Raw genomic sequence first — 18,314 nt, forward strand, 5'->3', positions numbered from 1 at the left:
CCATGGCTCACGGGCCCAGCCGCTCCGAGGCATGTGGGATCTTCCCGGACCGGGGCACGAACCCGTGTCCCCTGCATCCGCAGGCGGACTCTCAACCACTGCGCCACCAGGGAAGCCCTTAACATCTTTATTGGAGTATAATTGCTTTACAATGGTGTGTTTCTGCTTTATAACAAAGTGAATCAGTTATACATATATCCCCATATCTCTTCCCTCTTGCGTCTCCCTCCCTCCTGCCTGGGTTTTTGATCCCCAATCTGGCAGTTCTCTGGAGGTCGGGAGTTGCCCGCTGGGCCCAGCTGAGCGTTGGTGCGTGCGGAGGTCACTTGGTGCCACACTCAGTCCTGTGCCTCGCCTCTTGGGCCCTTCTTTCATCGGCCTAAATAAGTGCATATATTTAAGATATTATTCTTAGCACTTTACCTGATTAATTAATTTTGGTTTATACAAAATGCTCTTCTGAATGTCTACAATGTAGCAGTTATTTCTGAGCATTTCCTCCTGGAAACTCACAGAAACGAACAAGCATATTTTGCATGCTATAGGATTATTGAGAACAATCGTGGCAAAAATACGATAACATAAAAATAGATGAGGTAATAATTTCACTATATATGTATATATATCAAATTATTATGTTGTACATAATAACTTATGTTGTTATGTTGTATACCTTAAACTAAATACAAGATATAATTAAAATACAATGTTGCATGTTAATTATATCTCAGTAAAACTGGGAGAAAAATAGGTTTTGGAGTATAGTTGGAAAACACCAGGAAGATCCTGGAACTAAAAGTCAAAGAATTTTCCCAGCTAGGTGTTTAGTCTGCCTTGGCATAATTACATTGAAAATGTTCTAATATTAACCTCAATAAATCATATTCCAAGTATATGGGAGCAAATGGTAAATTGGGCTGGAAAGAGTTTCCTTACAGGCAGAGATTTTTACCAAACCAGTTAAAGAGCGTCAAAGAATTCTATTTTTCTGGAAATAAAAGAATCATGATGTGTTGAATTTCAACAGTGATGCTTGAAGGCGTTTAAAAGTTAAATGAACTGGTTTTTTTAAAAAAATTATTTATTATTTATTTTTATTTTTGGCTGCGTTGGGTCTTTGTTGCTGTGCGCGGGCTTCTCACTGCAGTGGCTTCTCTTGTTGCGGAGCACGGGCTCTAGGTGCGCGGGCTTCAGTAGTTGTGGCCCACGAGCTCTAGAGCGCAAGCTCAGTAGTTGTGGTGCACGGGCTTAGTTGCTCCGCGGCATGTGGGATCTTCCCGGGCCAGGGCTCGAACCCGTGCCCCTGCATTGGCAGGCGGATTCTTAACCACTGCGCCACCAGGAAAGCCCCCTGAACTGGTTCTTTAATGTATTTGTATGTATACTCTTGTGGAGTTAATGAAGAGAATCTCCTCGCATAAAGGACGCCGTAGGACTCCCCAAGTCCAAGTTAGACACCGCGGCACTGCCTGCCGTGCGGTTTCTGGCGCCGCGCTTCTGATGTCACCGCTCTGGGGACTCCCATAGGTCCAGGTCGCCACGTGGGCGCGTCAGATTCAGCCCAGTGTGAGGCGCTTCTCACAGCTCCGTTTAGGTCCGTTCCTCCCTGCTGTTCATCTCACCTGGCCAGGGCTTTCCGGGCCTCAGGGGGCAGGAAATTAGGCAAAGGGGGTCCTTGTTTAGGTGAAGCACGAAGGACGCGGAATTGGACGGAGGAATGTAACGTAACCCCTCTAGGCCATGGAGGCTCACGTGGCGCCAAGTGTCCGGGGTAAGGCACTCACTACAGGCATTGACTGTCAGGTGATTTGACTTTATGCACCTTTCGTGTACCTCCAAAAAGTCACGTGACACACGGAGAACGCTGGGTCCCAGGGGAATGTTTCTGTAACTGACAGCAGTCTGCCGTTTGATACCTTCATTTCCTATACAATGGCCCACTAACCTTTTTAGATGGGGTCCTGACCTGTTCGCCCAGAACATTGCTGTTGGGATGGGGGTGCAGGGTGGAGGCATAGGTGAGGGCCTCCGGACTGCTTCTGAACACTGCTTCTTCACGACGGCTTCTGGAAGCACCACAAGGTGCTCACTTTCGGAGCTTGGGAAGGCAGGGGCCAGTAGGGCAGTTTCCACCAATGTCCTTCATTCCTGTTGTGACTGTCAGTCTGGTGGAGTGAGCTGCCAGCTGAACTTTGCCCCTCCTGCTGTCTAAGACTTTTTCTGCAGTGCTTCCTGTTTGTGGTCTTACCCACCACCATCTGGTCAGTTTGGCTCACCTCCTCAATTAAGGCTTAAACCCCCTTCCACTTTTTTTTACTAGGCACCCTTCAGGCTAATAAAGACAGGTAGGTCCTAATGCAACTTAAAAGCTTTTGCAAAGCAAAGGAAACTGCAATCAAGGCAAAAAGACAACCCTCAGAATGGGAGAAAATATTTGCAAACAAATCAATGGACAAAGGATTAATCTCCAAAGTATATAAACAGCTTATGCAGCTCAATATTAAAAAAACAAACAACCCAATCAAAAAAGGGCAGAAGACCTAAATAGAATTTTCTCCAAAGAAGACTTACAGATGGCCAAGAAGCACATGAAAAGCTGATCAACATCACTAATTATTAGAGAAATGCAAATGAAAACTACAATGAGGTATCACCTGACACCAATTACAATGGGCATCATCAGAAAATCTACAAACAACAAATGCTGGAGAGGGTGTGGAGAAGAGGAAACCCTTTTGCACTGTTGGTGGGAATGTAAATTGATACAGCCACTATGGAGAAGAGTATGGAGGTTCCTTAAAAAACTAAAAATAGAATTACCATATGACCCAGCAATCCCACTACTGGGCATATACCCATAGAAAACCATAATTCAAAAAGACACATGCACGGGGCTTCCCTGGTGGTGGAGTGGTTAAGAATCCGCCTGCCAATGCAGGGGACATGGGTTCGAGGCCTGGTCCAGGGGGATCCCACATGCCACGGAGCAGCTGAGCCCGTGCGCCACAACTACTGAGCCTGCGCTCTAGAGCCCATGAGCCACAACTACTGAGCCCACATGCCACAACTACTGAAGCTCATGTGCCTAGAGCGTGTGCTCCGCAACAAGAGAAGCCACCCCAATAAGAAGCCTGCACACCGCAACGAAGAGTAGCCCCTGCTCGCCACAACTAGAGAAAGCCCACGCGTGGCAACGAAGACCCAGTGCAGCCAAAAATAAATAAATTTTTAAAAATTATTAAAAAAAAAGACACATGCACTCCAATGTTCATCGCAGCACTATTTACAATAGCCAGGTCATGGAAGCAACCTAAATGCCCATCGACAGACGAATGGATAAAGAAGATGTGGTACATATATACAATGGAATATTACTCAACCATAAAAAGGAACGAAATTGGGTCATTTGTAGAGACGTGGATGGATCTAGAGCCTGTCATTCAGAGTCAAGTAAGTCAGAAAGAGAAAAACAAATATCGTATATTAACGCATATTTGTGGAACCTAGAAAAATGGTACAGGTGAACTGGTTTGCTGGGCAGAAATAGAGATACAGATGTAGAGAACAAACGTATAGACACCAAGGGGGGAAAGTGGCGGGGGGGTGGGCGTGGGGGTGGGATGAATTGGGCGATTGGGATTGACATGTATGCACTGATGTGTATAAAATGGATGACTAATAACCTGCTGTACAAAAAATAAATAAAATTCAAAAATAAAAAAAAACTTTGATATTTTTAACAAACTTGCTAAATATCAAAATCTGAATAAAACTTTTTAGTCTCCACCTGACTGAGATACTTCAAAAGAACATCTCTGAGACATCTCAGAGAGAGATGTCAAACTAATTTTATTTGGTATGTTAAATTACTTCAAAAACATTGTCAGGTGATTGGAGATGAACCTTAGGTTATGGTGTATGGATAAATGTCATTTATATAGATATTCCAAAATTTATATGGAATCCCTAACATCTGATATGTCCTGATATGTTATCAATCATAACAGTAGTTATTCTAAAATGTTATATCCAAGTTTCCTGCTAATTACATTGTACTCAAATCTTTAACCATGCTATTTTAAGTTTTGTCCTGATGCTTTTACAAAATGAAGATTTTCAAGAAGACTGATAAAAAGGAACTTTTAAAGAAATCTGAGTTTCTGATAGTCTTTAGATAATATCGCTGGACTGGGTAACATATGACAAAACTATTAGGAAACCTGATTATTTCATCCAGATCAATGGGAATTAATTACGTGAGACTGAATAAAGTGGTGAATATGATTTATAACTTTATGACTTTGGGAAATATACTGGCTTTAATCTTTGTTTTTCAGAAAAACCTTCTCTTTTATGCGATGACCTACAACAAGTTGATAAAGTATGCCTTTGTAAACAAAGACGAAACATTTATCTTTTTCTCTCTACCTGATCCTTCCAGAATTTGTTGTCTCCACCTGGCTCCCCTGTGGACTTGATATTTATGTCTATCATTGTTTTAATTTGTTCTTTATTTCCAAATTGTTTGTGCTTTGTGTCTCCCTGCTGCACTATGTCTTTGTCAATGTTACTAGCTGTATTACTTATATCCTATTTTATGAAATTGTTGTCTCTTGCAGTACCCAGTGTGTAACCAGGCCTCCAACAAAACTCCTGTGGCTAAACATCTTAAGGAAATAGATCACTTTTATAACATAAAATAATTGTAATAATATGATCTAGGTGTGGGAAGAAGCAGCAAGGGAAAATGTCTCCTGGATCATAATTAGAGGATCCAGAGAATCTTTAATTATCAAAAGGGCCTAATCCAAAAAATAGCACCTGGAGTGGCATATCAAGAATCTTTGCCTGACCTGGAATGAGGCTTCCAGCACCGTGGGACAAAATTTGATCGTGAAATGTCTCCCAAATATTGGTCAGATTCCTGACCAAGAGGAGAGGATCAGTCATGTGCAATTGCAGCCCTCCAACGTGAGCTAATAAACCCTGAGGAAACTTGGGAAGGTGAAGAATACCTGCCATCTAGCAGCCATCAGACTGCAGCCACTCCCTATGGTGAGCCCTGAGGACACTCAGGATGTGAAAATACAGGATACAGGCTCCAGATAGCTGTGGTGCATATCAAAGAAATGATTTCAGTGAGCCCAGACTCTTGCATCTTCCCATACAAAGAAAAACGCTAAATTCCTTAACTTGAGATGTTGCTTCCTGGGCTTGAAGCCCTCAAAATTCCTGATAACTCTCAACTTTTAGGTTGTGAATATTTTTAAGTCTACAGGTGTAAAGTAGACACTTCCAAAGTGGAAAAAAAGACAAATCTCAACATTTGGAACACTGACGCCAATGGCGGACACTCTCAGAAAGATCCATCTGATGGAGCAGTTAGAACATTGTCACCCCTTTTTCCACAAGATTGTGGAATGAACATTGACAGTGGGGAATCATAACAGGGAAGAGCTAAATCGGACTCCACACTGCATCTGTTTCTTTGACTTTAACCTTTGCTTTTTGTTGCTTTTGTTATAATCATACATAATGGCCTGCCTCAGGAAACCCTGCCCACCTGTGAATGGCTGCAAGAAAAAAGAAACTAACACATCCTCTCACTGAGGCTGGTCATTCCAGGAGATGTTTTGCAAGACTGATGGCCCTTTTACTTTACTTCCTCACCTCCTCTCCCTCTCCGATTCTATAAAAGAAACTGGCATCTAGACCCAGATAAGATGGTTTATCAGAGCCACTAGTCTGCCATCTTCTCGGTCTGCCGACAGTCGTATTCCTTGCCTCAAAAAAAACCAAAAACCAAAAAACAGAAAAACAGGTAGGTCCTTCAAATCAGGTGGAGAAGCTGAGTTCAAAATTATATTTGGAATATTTCCAGTGGAGTAAAAAATATTTCAGCAATGAAGACAATTTGTGTTGTGAGTGATGGTGTTGTTGGTAAGATGTGTCTTGATATGCTATACAACAATAAGTTAATGTCTGAATACGTTCCATGGTTTCTGACAACTATGCAGTCAGTAACTGGTGAAAACCATACACTTATGGACTTTTTGATCCTGCAGGACAAAAAAAATTTGACAGAACAACCCCTCAGCTATCCACAAACATATATTTCTAGTCTTTTTCAGTGGTCTTCGGCCGTTATTTGGAAATGTGAAGGAAAAGTGGGTACCTGAGATAATTCACCATTGTTTGAAGACTCCTTGTTTGTTGGAACCAAAACTGATCTCAGAAATGTGATACCCTCTATTACCGAGAAGCTTGCCAAGAACACAGAAACCTCTCCCTCCGCAGACTGCTGAAATGTTGTTCTGTGACCTGAAGGCTGTCGAGTACATGCAGTGTTCTGCATTCTCACAGAAAAACCTAAAGTATGCATTTGACAAAACACTATTGACTGCCTCGGAGACTCTGGAACCGAAGAAAAGCCGCAGGTGAGTGCTGCTTTGAACATATCTCCAGAATTCTGCACCATTGGTGTTGTCATCAGACTAAAAGCAATGTTTAAATCAAATTAAAAATTAAGGCTCTGAGCCAGTTTAATGTACCATTGTAAAAATGTGTAATTTAAATGATACGTTACTTTTTTGTGCTATGAATGCTTATAAAGTGTTAGAGAAAAGTTTTTTGGTGTCCAAAGTGTTTCCTGTGTAAATAATGTCTGTTGGTTGACAAATCTAAAGTTTCTGTCTTGATGGCATTATTGCAATGTTAGCAGATGCTTGCCAGCAGGTGTGACTAGTCAACACTGACAATATAGAGGCTTCTTGCCAAAAACAAAAGTTTGGGGACAATGAAGGTGAATTTACCACACTGAAGTCCTCCAGCAGTCATAGAAAAAACCATGTCCTGTCAGACGTGTAACTCCTGCCAAAAGTTGACCTTACCTATGGTAAAAGAGGCCATACCATTGTGGCCCTTGAAACTTGTCTGTATTATCTTTTGTTCAGTGAAAAGTTCACACACCCAAGTGGTTGTAACTGATACCTCTGAATGTATTGTGGGAACAGATGTGTTGCATATGTATATACTTCTCTTGATTATTAGGAATGTTCCCAGTGGGGAAATGCCACAAATTAAACAGTGCTAGTGGGATGAGTATACAACTAGGAGCCCACCTGGGTCTTTCAGCTCAGTTATGTGGTACCAGTAGAGCAGGACAGGATGCCAGGCGAAGGGAGGAGGGAATGAGCAGATAACTATACTGACTAAGGAAGTGGTAGTAAGACGATACATAAGGAAACTATCTAGCAGGCTATACAGACTGCCCTCCTATTTCGACAGGCTAGTTCTAATGAGCCTTTTGAGCTTCCATTATCAGTGCTTGACAGTGCTTGCAGTAGACTGCATCTGTGGCACTAGGCACTGGTGCCCACTAGGGTTTTGGACACAGCATTTTCCTAACACCACTGCCTGGTATACTCCATTTGAGGGGTAATTATTGGCCTGTTGTTGAGTGCTGATGGACCCTGAGAAGCTAACTAAGCCATACACATGATGTGATTCTCTGACCTGCCCATTCGGGAATGGGTCAAATATAAAAATGTCAACAAAGTGGGTATTGCCCAGCAAGCATGCGTTAGGAAATGGAAATGGTATATCCAGGAAAGAAGTAAGACTTGGTGTATTACTTTTCTATTGCTGCTGTAACAAAGTACCACAAACTTAGTGGCTTAAAACAATACAAAATTATCTTACATTTCTGGAAGCTAGAAGTCCAAAATGGGTTTCAGTAGACTGAAATAAAGGTGTTGGCATGGCTGCCCTCCTTCTAGAGGTTCTAAGGAAGAATCACTTTCCTTGCATTTTCCAGTTTCTGGAGGGTCTTGGCTCCTGACCCCTTCCTTACATCATTTCAGACTCTTGCTTCCATCATTACTTCTCCTACTTCCTCTTCTATAGTCAAATCTCCCTCTGGCCTCTTTCTGTTAAGGACACTTGTGATTGCATTTAGGGCCCAAATGGCTAATCCCCATCTCAAGATCCCTAACTTGATCACATCTGCAAAATCCCTTTTACCACATAAATTAACACTCATAGGTTACAGAGATTAGAACCTGGAAATCTCTGGGGGCTGTTATTCAACCTACCACACTGAACATTAATGGAATCTCACAGCTACATAATTACTAGGAAGATGTGGCTATCTCAGATGTAGGATCTATGCTATCACCTTAGGCTTCTTGGGGGCCTGGGTACACTACAGCTCCTAAGGATGTCTATGCCTCATGGATATGCCAGCTAAGTTAAAGGTCAATGGGGTTGTGTAGGAAAGAGTTAACATAGCAGATCTGAGCCTGCTTATCCTTAGGAAGTTCTGCTTACAAGGTTGGCCTTTTGCTGGTGTCTGAGATGTGATTTGGGCAGGGTTCCCACCATCCACAGAATTGATGAGAGTGGCTCATTGTACCTAAAATGTTTGTACAACCAGGGTGGATTATGCTGGATACCTGCTTTCCTCCTGGGAGTCTGGAATTTTGCTATGTATTAGGCAGAAGGTACCTACATGACCAGTCCCCCAATAAAGCCTTGGGCTCTAATGTGCTTGCTCCATGTGCCTTTTCTATCTGCTGTCTTGTTTTGTATCATTTCACAGTAATAAATCTTAGCTGTGAGTACAACTATATGCTGAACATTGTCGGTCCTCCTAGTAAATCATCAGACCTTGGGGGAGGGTGGTCTTGAGGACCCCCAACTCAGTTGGTGTCAGAAATGGGATTTGCTAGCCCAACTCTGACTCACCGAAAAATGGCAAAAGCAGCTTGAGAAAAGTAAAGGTGAAGGAGTGAGGGATAACACATCTTTAGTACTAACTATGCTGGCTGTTGAGTCATTCACGGGATGAAACAGCAGTATTTTCTGAGAGGTAGAAGTTACCTGTGGAATTTGAAAATGATAGATCCAACTCCAGGAGAGTTGGCTTGCTGGATCTCCTGGCTGTTTCTGGCTGTGCTGGCTGAAGCGAGGGGCAAAAGTGCAGCCTGTGCTAAAATGTGCTAAAGTGAGGGGGAAAAGGTGATACCTTTCTGTATTTTGTTCTCTCCTTCATGTGGGAGGAGAAGGGCCCCAAAATTCCCAAAGGTGAGTTTGGGTCACCCAGAAATATTAAAAGTTTCTATTGCTCTTTTTTCCAAGTGGAAGGAAAAAAATGTTAGGTCAGTTCCCATGGCTAGAGCAAAGCAAACCAGAGGGGGAAAGGGGAAAAAAACACTGCAGCCATTTCTTCAGCCTAGTTACCATCACTGGTTCAGTAGCCCTATCCTCCCTCTCCTGCCCCCAATTCCAGCTGAGAGTCTTCCTTGGTAGCTCTAATGTTAATCCTGTAAATGTTAAATTTACTGGTAGAGTGTTGAGTAAATTTCCATTTAAAGGTTGAGGGGGGTGCGCTGTGTTGAAATAGCTTTGTGCTTTGTGGCTTTTGCATCTGGATGTAGGATAAAAATTGATGGAAAATATTATATGTTTATAATTTCATAAATGCTACAGGGATCATCCCAGTCAGGGAAAGCTGCAAAGAAAAAGTGTTAGTGGGACATACAAATAAATACTTGCTTTTTGCCATTGGTGGGTGGATTGAAATTTTTTTTTCTTTTTTGAGTGTTGAAAACAAAGTCAGTCTCTGTAACTGATGATATTTGTTATACTTTGTGCCTATTGTAACTTCTGGAAAAAAATGAAACAACATGAAAAGAGAGGCACTCTCTAGATAGAAATACACTTTTGGAGTTTTACAAAGCAGATTTGAGTTGCTAATGAGCTTTTGTAAAATCAGATGTCTGATCCATAAAGCCTGATGATTTTCCAGCCTGATGTGCATATTTTTGGGTGGGTCTTTTTGGACTCTAAGGCTGACAAGATAAAAAGGGTGTCATAAAGCCTCACTTGTCAGTTGGACTTGGAACATGGCTCTCTGGCCTTGTAGTATCTGGGCTTTGAATATGCTGCTAAAGAAAAGCTGCTGGCTTTTTTGGAATCCTGACGCTTAATTGTCTAGACCTGACTCTAAGCTGAAACCTGGTCTGGGTTATTTCAGCCTCAGCACTAGCTGTGCCAAACTAAAAGCTGACGAAGTTCTGCTTAAAAAATAAAACTCAGATTCTGGAATAGTTACACATTTAGGACACTTCTCTGTGGGCTAAATTGTGGAAACATCATGGATGCTGGCTGGACCATCTGGGTCACAAATGCCCACAGAAAAGAGCTTATTTCTGACGGGGCCGTGTGAAATTGAGCTGCTGATCAGCTCTATATTTCTGATACAGAGACTGAATGCATTCCTAACAGGATTCCTGCAAAAGCTAGGAAGTGTGACACCTCCACCCACTACTAACAAGTCAGACTCTGGACCCCGTTTCAGGGTCGTCTCACTGCTGTTGACTTGTATTCAGCTTTCTAAATTAGTTGCAGTTTGCAATGGCGGTCTGATAGCCTGACTACTTCTCTCACCTTTTTCCTGGTATACACACCTTAGTAAGGCAGTTTGATTATTAAATGCAGCTGTCCCCAGAAAGGGACTGATCTTTTCTAGGCTGCTCCCTGGATAAATGATTAGGACAAAAGGGATGGCAGGTTATTAAGCCCATTATAATTATCTTTTAAAAATTTAAGATTTCATTCTGACCCATTTCGAATATGATGGGTCTTTCTGGTTAAATTATACAAAAATGTTTTTCTGTGAAAATGCTTTTATGCCTTTTGCATACAACTTTTCCAGGTGAATGGTCTAGATGAGAGTAGGCGATAATTGAAAAAATGTTGTTACCATTGATGAACAGGACACAACTGATTTTGTAATGATGCAGGAAAAAGTAAAACCCCAGCACCTGGCGATGGGGAGGCAGGGGGGAAGGGCATTAATGATCTTTGTTTTTCAGAACTGTTCCTGGAAACCTTGCCCTCTTCCTAAAGGAAAAACTATATGCCTTTTCAAGCTGCGAGTTTTCTGAATTAAACTGGTTGCTGAGCCTAGGCTCACACCTTACCAGCACTGAGATGGAAGGGGGTGACCCCAGTGCCAGCACTTTCCAACATCTATAGATGTTGTCCACACTAGTGAAGCTGTTGAACTGATGTTATAGACAAGTAAAACTGTTTGGAACTGACTTGCCTCAGGCAGTCCCTCTGAAATCAAGGACTGAACTGCATAATTTGGACTGGACTGAGAACCCAGAGTGGGAGATCTGACAATACAAGGCCACGTGGGGCCCTGATAACCTGTGCTGCCTGACTAATGTATGTCCTGCTTGGCATGCCCCAACATTTGTGAACTCTTTGTTTCTATGGTTACCACTTGCGATCTCTGGGACTGTACTTGTCTGTGTGCCCCGACTATCATACTACCTCAGCCCTGGAAAGCTTTCAGGTCAGCTTCAACTTACTGGCTGTGCCTGAACTGATGCCTTGGGCTAAGTTAAAAAAAAAAAAAAGTTAATCAGAAGCTTAAGGATGAAGTCATCTGGCTTTTTCAGATAGATCTGTATAGTTAGTGGTATTGTTTTTTTTGTTTTTTTTTTTGTGGTATGCGGGCCTCTCACTGCTGTGGCCTCTCCCGACGCGCAGGCTCGGTGGCTATGGCTCAATGGCCTAGCCGTTCCGCGGCATGTGGGATCTTCCCAGACCGGGGGCACGAACCCACGTCCCCTGCATCGGCAGGCGGATTCTCAACCACTGCGCCACCAGGGAAACTCAGTGGTGCTAGTTTTAATTGGCTAAGTAAAGGACCCCGAAAGGGCATAACTGAGATCAGTACTGCAGGCTGCTCTCACCCTGCTGCAGGAGGTCCTACTGATAATACTTTTGCTGTAAAGATGCCTTGGCCAAGGGCCAAGAGCCTGCTTATCTGTGGAAAGTCCTGCTTACAGGTTGGCCTGGTGTCTAGGATGTGTTTTGGGGAGGGTTCCCACCATTCACAGAACTTTTAAGAGTGGTTCATTGTACTTAAACTGTTTGTACAACCAGTGTGGTTTATGCTAAATACCTACTTTCCTCCTGGGAGTCTGGAATTTTGGTATGTGTTAGGCAGAAGGTGCCTATATGACCAGCTCCCAATAAAAGCCTTGGGCAGTGTCTCTAATGAGCTTCCCCAGGAGGTAACATTTCACATGTGTTGGCACAACTTGCTGATGGGGGAATTAAGTTGTCCTGTGTGATTCTACTGGGAGAGGACTCTTGGAAGCTTGTGCCTGGTTTTCTCTAGGCCTTGCACCATTTGCCTTTTTTGTTTGCTGACTTTGTTTTGTATCCTTTCACTGTAATAAATCTTAGCTGTGAGTACAACTATGTGCTGAATTTTGTCAGTCCTCCTAGCGAATCATTGAACCTGGGGTGTGGTCTTGGGGCCCCCTATACAGGAATGTACTGGAATGGTACAGCTGTGCAGCTTTAAAGAAAACTGTAAAACTATGCATGGAAAAGGGAACTCTGCTCATTGAGCATAGTTTAAGTTGTGATGTTTGCTCTAAAAATGCCTCCCGAAATATGCCTTGTTGCCTTTTCATTGACTCATGGCATTGGGCAATGGGCTAGCAGTGTAGTCTGGTACTTGGCAGCAGGAAAGTTGGATGATCAAGTCTCAGCTCAGAGGGGCCAAATGGGGCATAAGATTGCACAAGACCCATGCCCTCTGTTTGTGACCCATGTGAATGCCTATGGAAAAGGACTCTTGGAGGATGAACATCAATGGAAGCAAGCTGATTTGACCTGAGCTTCCCAGGTAAGGACCATAGCCACCTGAATATACTATTGCACAGGGCAGCAATCCATCTACAAGTCAGAACTGGGCCTAAAAATAAGCTCCAGTGATTCCAGCACCTGAGAGAAAGGAAGCCTGGCACACATACCCAAACTGCCAAAGTACGCAGTCAAGTAGCAAAGGGAATTTGGGAACACATAGTCTGGGGCACTGGACCTGGCTGGTCTTGGCACGTGGACTGTGTAATTAACTCATTCACTCTTTTTCTCCCAAGTCTACCTCCTGGGATACTGGGATACTGGAATTTGCGTGTATCCAAGAAGAGCCAGGAGGTGGGAGATTCTAACTCGATGTCCTTTTGCTGCCCAGCTAAGCTTGCTAAATTTGGGCGGTTATGGATAATGATGATAATGATCATGGATGTCAGATGACAACTCCAAAGTGCTTCTAGTGTTGCCCACATATCAGAGGACTGTAGATGTTCTAGGTGGTACAAGGAAGAAACTACTGAGACACCTAGGAACAAGTCTGGGCATATGGTGTGAATAAGACATGGGGACAACTGGCAAAAGGGTGACATGATTGCTGTGGGGACTGATGCCAAGCACTTGGGTGTGGTAGCCAGCACAGGACAACCTTAACTGTTGGGGAGGGATGGGACTGGGGAGGGTCTATTCATCTCTTTCAGCTCTGATCTGCAGAGCATCTGGCTAGTTTTTTTTTTTAATGTAATGACTGTAGTAATCAGTTTATTACACAGATTAATCATTCTTGAACATACAAGCTCCAGAGGAGCAATTGGGTCTTTAAATATACACAAATATTTCCATCGAATAAATTTTCAACCTTACATCCAGATAGACCTAAGCAGTTAAAAACATAAGAAAAATAAGAGCTATTAGCTATGTATTAACTGAGAAACCACATACAAACCAAAGAATATGGAAGAGAGAAAGAGGGGCTGAAGGACAAAGGTTGAAGGGTGGGGAGATGTAAAAGAGTTGGAAACAAAGCCCATCACACTTTACTAATAGCTCCAATCCGTTTAAATGTTGACCAGGTAAACTTAGACCTTAAAATACAGGATGTAGGTAGAGTTTAATCTGATTGGTCATAACTTTCACCTAAGACATTAAGTCCTTTGGAATAAAATGAATACAGAAACAGCTTCATGTTCTTCGCCTTGCTTTTCATAACTGTTTTTTGAGTTCAATGGGATTTCACTTAAAAAACAATCTCCTACAGGTCAGTGGAGCTTTCCTTCCCCATCCAAGCACACACCATACCCACCACCCCTCACTCTGCCATTATCCAAATTTAAGTCAATAAGGAAAGCTTTTAGTCTCACACCTAGGTTATGCCTGGAGAACTGGCTTGTCACACACACACTTCTCTGCTAGGAGGCAATGTTGGTACAGAAGTACAGTACTTCTAGTTTGTTGTTCCAAGTATGTACAACACGCAGCACTGCTGTATCAGGTAAACATGTGCACAGGGGAAGATGAGGCCTGGGCTCATAGAAAGCAGTCAAATGGAAATCAAAAGGACTTTCAGAGTTCCCCTATCTTTATTTTTATTTATTTATCTTTATTTAATTTCTTTAATTACATTGCATACTTCTGAGTCCATTCCCGAGCTATTCTGTTGTACTTTTCTCTGTGTTGTAGATCCGAGCAATCTCAGGCACTAAAGGATCATCTGGATTGGGATCACACAACAGAGAACAGATGGACAAAAGTACTCTTGAAATAGTGCTGGAGACCACTGTGACCGTAGAGTATCAAGACAAATGCTGCCATTACTGTTAATATTTGGATGATAAAGTCTTGTTGTAAATGCAACCTTAGGTGGTTTGAAGGGGTAATCTGTTGGGAAATGAATTGTCAAGAAAAATACTCCACCCTGATAGGGACTGTCATTTGGCCCCATTATTGTAGCTTGCCAATAGAATATATCATCTCCAACGGGACCTGCTGAACACTGTGCTGGGGGGTTCCGCGCCAGGTCGTTCAATTCCTTGTGGATTCTCTTCAGAGCCATCGCGGGAGGCGGGTGGAGGCGGCCCCCCGGGCGGGAACAGGGTCAGAGGAGGGACGGGGAAGGGGCGAGGGGGCGCGAGGCCGCCTCGGTGATCGCGGGTCGGCTGGAGAAGATGGGGAGTTCCGGAGCGCGGGTCCGGCGGGACGGACTTGGGGCCGTGGCCCACTCGGCTCCTGAGCCTGCCGCAGGGTCGCCGCATCACCCGGCGGCGGCCCCTTTATGCGCTGCCACCGCCACCGCGGTAGCTGCCTCTTCCGTCTAGGCTCAGCGCCGCCTCCTCAGCCGCCGCGGATCCCTCCGCCAGGGAGCAAGAGCTCAGGCCTCGGGTTCGGCCGGCGCCTCTGGGTCGGACGGTTGGAGGGACTGCTTGCTGCAGGGGCACCGAGGGACGCGCGGGCGGGCGGCCTGGCTGGTTTTTAAGGCAGACTGCCACCTCCAACTTGACCATTGGCCGATAGGGAATCTTAATCTAAGACCTCTCAGAAACTTCCCAGCAGCTGCTGACTGCAGGAGTTAACAGCTGCCACGCCAGACAGTAGAACAAGATCAACTTTCTCGAACCCGATCCGATTTCCTTTTATCTATTCACAGTCCTATTCACAGACTATAGCAGCTGCTCTAAGTTTAATCGATTGTTGTATCTCTGTTGTCTAGGACAAATTAAAAGGATTTGTATAACTAGGATATCTGATGGGGTGGCCTATGTTTCTAAAGAGAGTTCTTGGCTGGTGATGTGAACGGTTAGGGGGTGAAGTTGTAGGGAAACTGCTCTGTGCAGGTGTCCTTGCAAATATCCATATAGCCCACATAGACAAGGTTTCACCTCAGGAGATCTAAGTCTTGGTAAAATGCCCCATAATCCTCTCAGAACATGAGAGAATGGGAGGCTTGGGAGGAGCTGCTACAAGGCCATTTCTCACCCTCCTTTATATCTTTCCGAGGCTGTTATGAGACAATTTCTTACTGCCTCCCAGGTTCTGGTAAGATATAAGGGCGTCTGCCTTGAAACTCCTCTCTTCCCCACACTTTAGGGTACAGCTGCATGCTATAAAATTGCTTAGCAGGAAATACTCAAACTGCTTAGTATAAAACTGGTTCCTGGGACTTCCCTGGTGGTCCAGTGGCTAAGACTCCATACTCCCAATGCAGGGGGCCCGGGTTTGATCCCTGGTCAGGGAACTAGATCCCACATGCCACAACTAAGAGTTCGCTTGTCGTAACTCAAGAGATCCTGCATGCCACCACTAAGACACAACGCAGCCAAATAAATAAATAAATAAATAAATAAAAATAAATAAAACTGGTTCCTCAGAACCAGAGCTCCTTATCACCCATGTTGCCTTGTTATCGGACCCCTTTTGCTTTAGTGCTGTCTTGTGGGGCAAAGGACACAGGGAGCTGGCACCTTTGCGGATCTTGCTATTGCTGTCTATAGAAATAATAAACTGTCTGACTAAAAAGGACTAATTATTTCTTTAGCAGCTGAATGTCTCAGCCTTGCATGAGGGCAAGGACAAATGCCCTGCACTCACCCTTGGCCCGTAAGTATGGATTTCTTTCTTCTCCCGACTCAGTTTAAATACTAGTTAAATTTGAGTATGTTAGAAAAGTGATCAGGACTAGTTTTTGTTTTTATTGTTACAAAAATTTTTCTGTTTGGAAGTAAGGCATGTTTATGATGACTTTGTAACAGATGAATTCTAGGCTTGAACTGTTGGGCCTAGAACCACTGGTTCCTGCCTGGAGAGTAATCTGGGACCTCTTAGTATTTTATTTTTCTGTTTTGGTGGTATGTGTGAAATTATTGTTGTTGTTTTTTTTTATCTTGTTTTTTTTGTTGTTTGTTTGTTTTTTAATTCATTAATAAGTGAACAGCCTTTGGAGGGGAGGAGGACAGACTGAGTCCATATTGTACTTCCTAGATCTAGTTTAGAAAACATACTCCCCACCTGGTACTCTTAGGAATTGCAAATACCTCATTTAATAACATACTTCTTTAAAAAATTTGCCTTTTCTCTTCCACCCATGAATAGGTCTGGTATTTGATGAAACTCATGAAAGTGGGTGAACCTAACTTGCCCCTCTTCTCTAGGATGCAGTGAATGCATATGTGACTGTGACTTTTCAGGTAATTTGTCATTTCCTTATTTCTTTGAAGTTAACTTCTAACTCCTTTTATTGATAATGAAGAAAAATATTGCACTTTTTGAAATACACCAATTGAATTGAGTGCATAATTTAAATAGTTTTTCCTTGTCAAAAAAAAGTAGATATAGCAACCAATCTGTGTTTCCCATGTATACTTATATTATCATTATCTCCAATTTATAGAGAAGAAAACTGAGGCTTACAGAAGCTCTGTGTGATCACATTTCCACAATTCACAGTGAGTAGAACTGGCACTTGAACTCAGGTCTGTCTGACGTCAAGTCATTCCCTTAACCACTCTGCTCTACTACAGGAAATTACAAATGAACCTCAGAGGAGCTCATAATTTGACAGGGCATTTGAGGGAGGCCCAAGTAAGACATAATTATGAGGCAGGGCCTCCATTTGATTTATGTTGGCAGTTATGACCTAGGGCAGGCTTATAGTAGGGGTTCAAAAACTATGTGTTGAAAATAAATGATAGGCATTAGTACCAATATTCTTAGGAGTTGGTACATTCACCTCTGAGTGGACATATCATAATGTAGAGGCAGCAGGGAAACCCAGAACAGAAGCTCAGTAGAAGCAGGACACCAAGGTCAAATGGAGAAATCCTAGAAATAATCTCCTGCAGATGTGTTGACACAGGTTTTAAATCTCCTTGTGCAGATTTAAATGTCTTTCTTTCCTCTCTTTTAAAAACATTCTTTAGGTCTGAGAACTTAAGATCAGCCTACAGGCAGCCCATTCCAGTCAGCTTGAGTGCCCACCATTTCTCTTCCTCCAGCCTCTACGTCTGTGTTGATGCTGTACTGAATGTCTGTTTCCTGCCTTTCAATCTCTTATAATTCTTCTATCCTACAATGCACATACATAAAGTTTCTATTTCTTAAAACTAATAAATCACTTTCAAAAATAAAAATAGTAACAGATACTACCTCTCCCACCTGCTATCTTTAGAAGCAAACAGACCAGGGTTCAACCCTAGATTTTGCTGCTTCCTAACTGGAAACTTGCCTTGGTTACTTATTCTTCTCAAGACTCAGTTACCTCTCCTGAAAAATGGGAATTTTTTTTTAACGTCTAACAGGGTAAAAAGTGATATGAAATTAAGTCATGCATGTCGGGACTTCCCTGGAGGTCAAGTGGTTAAGACTACGCACTTCCACTGCAGGGGGCATGGCACAGGCTCGATCCCTGGTTGGGGAGCTAATATCCCACATGCCAGGGATGCTGCCAAAAAAAATTATGCATATGTTGACCATCTAGCTCAATACCTGCCATATAATTCGCCCTCAATATATGTCATTTTCATCCCTTTTCACTACTTATCCCAGAATCAGATAATCCTTTCCTTTACATCTGGTAAAACTTACTTTATGGGCATGTCTCACTTTCTACGTGTACTGTGGATTTTTTTTTTTTAATTAAT

General features: G+C 43.0%; 2 long non-coding RNA genes and 1 pseudogene across 7 annotated transcripts in view; 2 read left to right on the plus strand and 1 right to left on the minus strand.

Moving 5' to 3' along the window:
* LOC102994069 (uncharacterized) overlaps positions 1-12,282 on the plus strand; it is a 30,181-nt gene extending 17,899 nt beyond the window's left edge. For 2 of the 5 annotated variants that reach the window (XR_008618235.1, XR_008618238.1), the window contains 3 exons: positions 3,293-3,450; positions 4,620-6,437; positions 10,878-12,282. This is a non-coding gene — a long non-coding RNA (uncharacterized lncRNA). The remainder of the gene's footprint in view (positions 1-3,292; positions 3,451-4,619; positions 6,438-10,877) is intronic. The other 3 variants (XR_008618236.1, XR_003681267.2, XR_008618237.1) reach the window with 2 other exon arrangements.
* Positions 12,283-14,292: 2,010 nt separating this feature from the next.
* LOC102993795 (ubiquitin-conjugating enzyme E2 D2-like) lies at positions 14,293-15,201 on the minus strand (annotated as a pseudogene).
* Positions 15,202-16,207: 1,006 nt separating this feature from the next.
* LOC114486928 (uncharacterized) lies at positions 16,208-17,758 on the plus strand. Of its 2 annotated transcripts, none has more exons than XR_008618240.1 (4): positions 16,208-16,275; positions 16,827-16,862; positions 17,066-17,120; positions 17,595-17,758. It is a non-coding gene; the product is annotated as an uncharacterized lncRNA (long non-coding RNA). The 2 variants fall into 2 exon arrangements; XR_003681370.2 differs by having other exon boundaries at positions 16,212-16,275; positions 16,768-16,862.
* Positions 17,759-18,314: the final 556 nt, after the last annotated feature.

The sequence above is a fragment of the Physeter macrocephalus genome, chromosome 9 (assembly GCF_002837175.3).
Source record: "Physeter macrocephalus isolate SW-GA chromosome 9, ASM283717v5, whole genome shotgun sequence".
Taxonomy (NCBI): domain Eukaryota; kingdom Metazoa; phylum Chordata; class Mammalia; order Artiodactyla; family Physeteridae; genus Physeter; species Physeter macrocephalus.